This window comes from Sphaeroforma arctica (genome assembly GCF_001186125.1).
Source record: "Sphaeroforma arctica JP610 unplaced genomic scaffold supercont1.188, whole genome shotgun sequence".
In the NCBI taxonomy this organism is placed as follows: domain Eukaryota; class Ichthyosporea; order Ichthyophonida; genus Sphaeroforma; species Sphaeroforma arctica.
This window is the reverse complement of record NW_014040370.1, coordinates 73,070-79,747: the sequence shown is the minus strand read 5'-3', so window position 1 is coordinate 79,747 and position 6,678 is coordinate 73,070.

Sequence of the window (6,678 nt, the reverse complement as noted above, 5' to 3'; positions counted from 1 at the left end):
TATATATATATATATATATATATATATATATATATATATATATATATATATATATATATATATATATATATATATATATATATATATATATATATAATAATATATATATTATATATATATATTATATATATATTATATATATATATATATATATATATATATATAAAGGAACTTGCATTTTAACACTTGGAATAGGGAATGTATATAAAGTTCACAACCTCGCAGTTCGCAGTGTTCCTTTCAATATAGAACTTTATCAACCTCTAGTCTGATCATTAAACTATCTGGCTGAACAGTATCGTGTAATTAAAGGTCTGAAAACTTCATAGCTGGGATGCAAAAACAGAACCTATCGATTTGTCTATACCCATGATGCTATTCCGACAGGTATGGATGGACTGATATATTAATGCCTACGCGCGCCTCTATTTTGCTGCTATTTTGACCCAGTTCTGGTACGAACTCGAATCTTTCATAACTTTTGAACAAATTGTAGTCCAATCGGAATGAGATTAAAATACGTTTATTACTCGTCTATACTAGGAATTTGAGTACCCTAAAACCCAATGAAATAGATTTTTATTGTACCTCTGGCCCTCTGGGTCAACCCCTCTATAGTAAAAATCCCCGAGTTTCTCCATCCAAATGTCTAAAATTGTTTACTGCTCCTATTGACCTCTAGTCCTGTGTCCTGTAGGCTGTAGCCCTGTAATTTAATTGGCTTTTTTTGGCTTTTTTAAACATATTCATACAAAATGACTCAAAACTATTTTCGTTTTTTTTTTTCCAATATGTATGTATTATTTAGAGGACTGTGATAATTGATATTTTATGTATTTACTACATTTCAATTTTGTTATTTCAAAACAACCATTTCAAGAATCAAGGAACGAAAAAAACGTTATAACTTGCAAAGTTGCCTTTTTTTAATCAAGAGTAAAGAGCTGAGGTCAAGAGGTTCCATAGCCAACCTCGTTTTCCCTTTATTTATATATATATATATATATATATAATATGAATTATAATTTTTTGCTACAAAACAAAAACAAAAATACAAACCTAACTGTAAAAAAAAAATAGTAAATTTAGAAGTATGTAGATTGTAGCCTTTGTAGGCTTTGACCCACAACCAACTCAAAAAGAACCATGACATGATACATATGGAATGTGCTTTAACATAACGAGTAATTAATTCTAACAGAGGAATTCGTTTTAAAAAGGTTTCCAATGAGAAATCAGTAGTAAAATTCTGACAGTAGAATTGCCTGCAAATAAATTCTCGGAGTTGACTTTAAGAAGTTCAAGTTCATTGTTCATAGTTTTAATTTTTTTATCACCATAGCCTTTGTTTCATTTAGAAGAAGGCTATGTATGGCTCATAGGTTTCACACTCCTATTGTTTACATACGATCCGGTCGATCCCAGACTCCCAGTGACCCAGTCCAAGATTCCCACGAGGTCACGTCACGGCCCACAGACTATGAACCCTTAACTATGTTTTAGAACGACTGGAGTATATTTAATTTTGTTAAGTGTATAAATACAATATTGTTGTCAACAATAATGTATTAAAAAAATGTGGTATCTATAGAGATCGCCTCCAAGTGAAAAACCAGTGACGTGGTAGTTAGGGGTAAACTAATAAGAAGGAGTCCGGTACGAGTCCCTGAAACAGACAGTACACTCTGTATAGGGAGTTAGAGACCCGTCACAAGGATTATATCAACGATTAAACTTTTTTTACTATTTCTGTACAACAAGGTGTCAACGAATGTAAACATATATGAAGTATATTTATTTTTATTCCCCTACTGAGGTCATATAGGGCGTTTAGGGCAGGAACCTCTTTAATCTTGATACGGTATCATATTGCTAATGGCATGACACCTTTCAGTTCATGTACCGATCTGTATATAGTCTTGAGATTCACACTAGCTGATTTGTTATGTCCAACACACAAGGTTTATATTGAACACCTGAATAAAGAGACCAGCATGGAAAATGTAAGACATGCTTGTTGATCTTGTGCGACGAACAGTAAAACCTAGCTAAGGATCAACCCTTCATATGAGATGGCGGCGGAGATTGGGTGGCGACCGAGGATTTTGATCAGAAGGTCGGCGGGGTTTTTGTGGAAGTCTATCATGCCTTGGCGGGCACTGTCCCTAATCTAGTGGTGGCGAACATCGATGTACTTCAGTTCCTTCGGCGTGCCCGTGCCGATGTAGAAATACGGCCTTCGGTCAGTCTAAAATATTAAGATCAAATGAGCTAACACATTGGTTTTTATTTGTATTTAAAATGATTTAATACAAGTTCTTTTTCCAATATTTCCAAAGTGTTCTAAATTTGCTTTGATGGCCCCAATAGCTTGAGTATTTGGTATGACTTAATTACTTGGACCTATTTGAGCCGATAGTAGATGTAGGAGATTATAAACTAAATTTTATAATCTATGAACTTCTACTTACAGGTTTTGGTCTTCCCGCCAATCTTCAAAATCCAATAAGTCTCTTTCATTTTTTAACTTTTCTTCAGAATGAACTTTATTTTTATTAGCTAATGAATTAACTTGACTTAAGTTCTTATGTCTATCTACAAATTAGACATGTGGTCATGAACACTAAGTACTTCTAGTGAAAATTATTCAATAAAGAACAGCTAGAGGTACGTCCTGTGTGATCGAGGATATTAATGCTCTTACCAAGCGGCAGTCCCGATCATTTTTACACAAGCCACTACTGCTAAATCCTAACTTAGGGTTTTTTGCAGCAATTTCTAAAACCAGACATTTACTGTAAAATCTATTCTTTTAGTTTAAGGGTACCTTAATCAGTGTTAAGTATTTGGTGTTCTTAAGAGTAATATTACTATTCGGTGGTAACCCTAAACCCTAAAATAAATTGTATCTTAGTTCATATAACATAGTTTAAAACATAGAAATATCCTTCGAAGTTTACACCGAGTGCTATTTTGATTGCTTTCTGGTTGTCGACATGGAGTTTGGTTGGAAAGCAGGCGTGTAGCCGAATGCGAACATGTCGTTTCAAGGCCAAGAAATTGCTCGTGTGGTTTAGAACCAGCGATATACTCTGCTTTGCCACAGCTGATGGAGACCGTTTTATGTTTCTGACAACGCCAGTAAACGAACATGTGGTGAAAACAAATAAGCGTACCTGTGTAAGATTTACCGATGACCAAGCATGAGACCCAATCCAATTCACTATAGAAACAAGAGATGAGTTGAAATATACCGTGGCGCAATCTCTGGGCTGGCGAATCCTCTGGGCAAAGAGGTGAGGGCTTACTGTGGTCAAAACCAAGTAACACATAACGTATGCTGTATTTATTGTCACGTTCCTGTTTGAAACGAGATTTGCTCTAACAACGGGTAATTATGAAAATACCTGTATCTATGGTTTTCGTCACCTAGTTACTAAATTATGATGACACCTCTTGGGTCATCAATCTTTCCTATTAAATTATCTGTCTTAATATCAGGTCCGGTCCCTCTGAGTACGGTCTTGAAATATTCTACTTAGGTCCGGTCCTCTGGTCTGGTCCTAAAATTCCACTTGTAGGTTGCGCCCTCTGGCCCAGTCCTAAATGTTCGTCCAGGGTACTTTGTCCACAGTCCCACCAAGTTGGGTGTTGGTATGTTTCAATAATCTTCGAGAATCTCTGTAATAAAATCTGTAATTGAAATAAAAATATAATTAAAATATCCTGCACGGATCGTGGGTTATTGTATCGTCGTAAATGTTCTTTACAGTTTTATCGGAGTGTCGTAAATAATAAGAAAACAACCAGCAAAACACCACTGTAAATAGACAAAAGTATCCTACAAAATAGTGTGTGTTTTTTTTAAATTAAAAAAATAAAGATCCTAAAATGTGTCAAAATGTTAGTATCGCTTTTACTTTGTCGTGTGTCGTAAATATCTATTATGTTGTATATTTATGCCACGCAACTATCATGCGTACGTCACTGCGTCTCTATTTAACATACTGTGCAATCTTGCTGTCGTAAATTTATTCTAGCCGCTGTCTATATGGTTCTATATATATTATAAAATTGATTGGTTCTTACTACGATTGAGTATGACTCGTGTGCCATATTCATATGTTGAATCCGTTAATACGTTTATAATCGTTATGAAATATGGGTAGGTGCGTGTTGATCTGTATGTAACGTTTTCTAATATGTATCGGTAAACCGTTTCAACGGGTACAGTTATATAATGAAACCGTGAATGCTATATGTTGATAGAAAATTAGCAGTGACCAGATTATATGTGTGCGTATTATGGTGATTTATGTGTTCATTAATTACTAGTTAGTATAGATATAGTTACTTCTCATTAGGTGTCGATTTGTCGATTGTAGAGTGTCTGAGTGGCCGTCTGTCATCCTATTTAGTAACAGTGTTTTGTCAACACCGGCCCGAATTGACTCAGCACATATCTTCCATTGTCGACTCATTTGGCCCAAGCTTCAAACGGGAATTTACTGACCACTTCTTCCCATCAATCTTTCCTGAACCACTACAGCGACTATGAGAGCCATACCATATGTTCATACATTGTATCATACATACTTACCATTTTTGGAATAAATAATATTATCCCTATGTAGATGACCTCCCGCAGTGTTTCCTAGTGTAAGTATATAATGTATTAGTAATCTTATCTATTTTATATTTATTGTCTTGTGATTGATTGTAAATGGAAATGTCTTGTGTTGTAACTTACGTCCAATATCACTACCTGCATTATTCTCTTCTATGCTAATACTGATAATATATGGTCAGCTAATTATGGTATTCCTGTATATGTTGCGTAGTGCAAATATACATGTGTAAATGTATATCTGTTTTCTGTCATTTTGTTCGACTCAATTCGTGTAATTTTTCAAATATTGTACCATTTTATATGTGTATATTCGGAATATATGTCTCTATACATGTAAGTGAGTGTCTCAAAACTCGTGCTGTTAGAGTGTGTCATGTCACTATTTGTTGCTGTGTTCACTATCTTTTGCTTATTACGATCGAATCTTGGTTGTAAATGTTTGTAAATTCATAAGATGGTTATAAGGTACTAGGTATACTTTGTTTATAGTAGTATTGATTCGTGTCTACGCGCAATGTTCATGCTGACGTGTCGTATTACTTGTATAGTACCGTATAGGTATTGTATTACCCAGTACAGTGCGTATTGGCATCAATTTGTGTGATTTCCGATTTATCCTTCCGATTCTATTGTATTGTACCACGGAAGAGGTAATTTTTATATTATGTATGTAACTTTATATCCCTGAGTGTCTTTGCCTACAAGATGTTAGAAGATATATCTTATATTAGTACTGTCTGGTGATAAATGAGCCTGTGTACGTGGTCAATGTAAAATATTCGTGTGTATTAGTGATTCTAAGTTAGATCTTTACACTTCTTGTAAAATCGCCGTCACTATCCATTTGTAGTAAATGTGTGACATCTTAAGTCACGTGATCGTACCATCTCAAATATCCGTGTGTGTGTGTGATTCAAGTAGCGTTTGGTGTGCGGAAGCCATGTAATTGCTAAGCACATGACTTCCTCTAATGTGTGTCCAAATATGCGTGCCGTAGCATGCTTATTTCCCGAGATATACGAGTTTACATGTATGTTATATGTTGGTTATTACCTGTATATGTGTGTTAACGTGTATATAAAAACGTTTAGCACATTTTAAACCGTAAACGTTTTAAACGTTAAAAGTTTTTGATATATCAGATTAAAACGTAAAACGCATTCGACTAAAAGCAATACGTTTATGACATATTTTATTTTTTCGTGCCTCTTTGCCTACGATGGTGCAGAAGCCTGTCAGTATACTTTTTTATTGTTCTAATGCTAGTATATCCTCCTTCCTTGTTGTATCACAGGTTCGACGAAGCATATAGAGGCCTGTCTTGTTAATAAACAATGGTTATAGGTGACTCCTACCTGCCCTGCGTATCCAACCCCTTCATATGTGTCGTATAAGTATCTGCTCGGTTATAAGTATTAATTACTTCTTGATGTGTTGTTAAATTTGTGTGTGTGTGCGAATATGGTGTGGTGTCCTCAGAAGCATACTCGAGTTGGGCGCGCATTCGGTGACTCCGTCACAGCGCCTTACACATTCTAACTTCTACGTAATAGTGTTACATGTTCCGACTCTTGCGTAATAATGTTATACATGGTCCGCCTCCTACGTAATAATGCTACATGTTCCGACTTGTTACGTAATAATGCCTGCATGTTCCAACCCTTGCGTAATGACGTTGTACATGTTCCGCCTACTACGTAATGATGTAGCACGTTCAGGCTTTTACATTATAATGTTATCCAACTCAACACCACTCAGGGCGACTATGCAACACGCTCGATGCTGCGGTTGCTCACCGACTGTAGTGCTCACGCAAAGTTCAATGCACCGTGACCTCAGGGTTGCTCGCCTCTGAGTAAAAATAGACGGGGTGCTCGCCCGTATTCTCAGCATGTAAAAAAACATACATAGTTTATTCTGTCGACTGGGTGCCATGCAACACGCTCGAAGTTGCTGCTAATAACCGAGCTCACACAAATTTCATAGTTGCTCGCCACTGAGTTAGAGTCAACAAGGTGCTCGCCTGTACTCTAAGCATATAGATATTC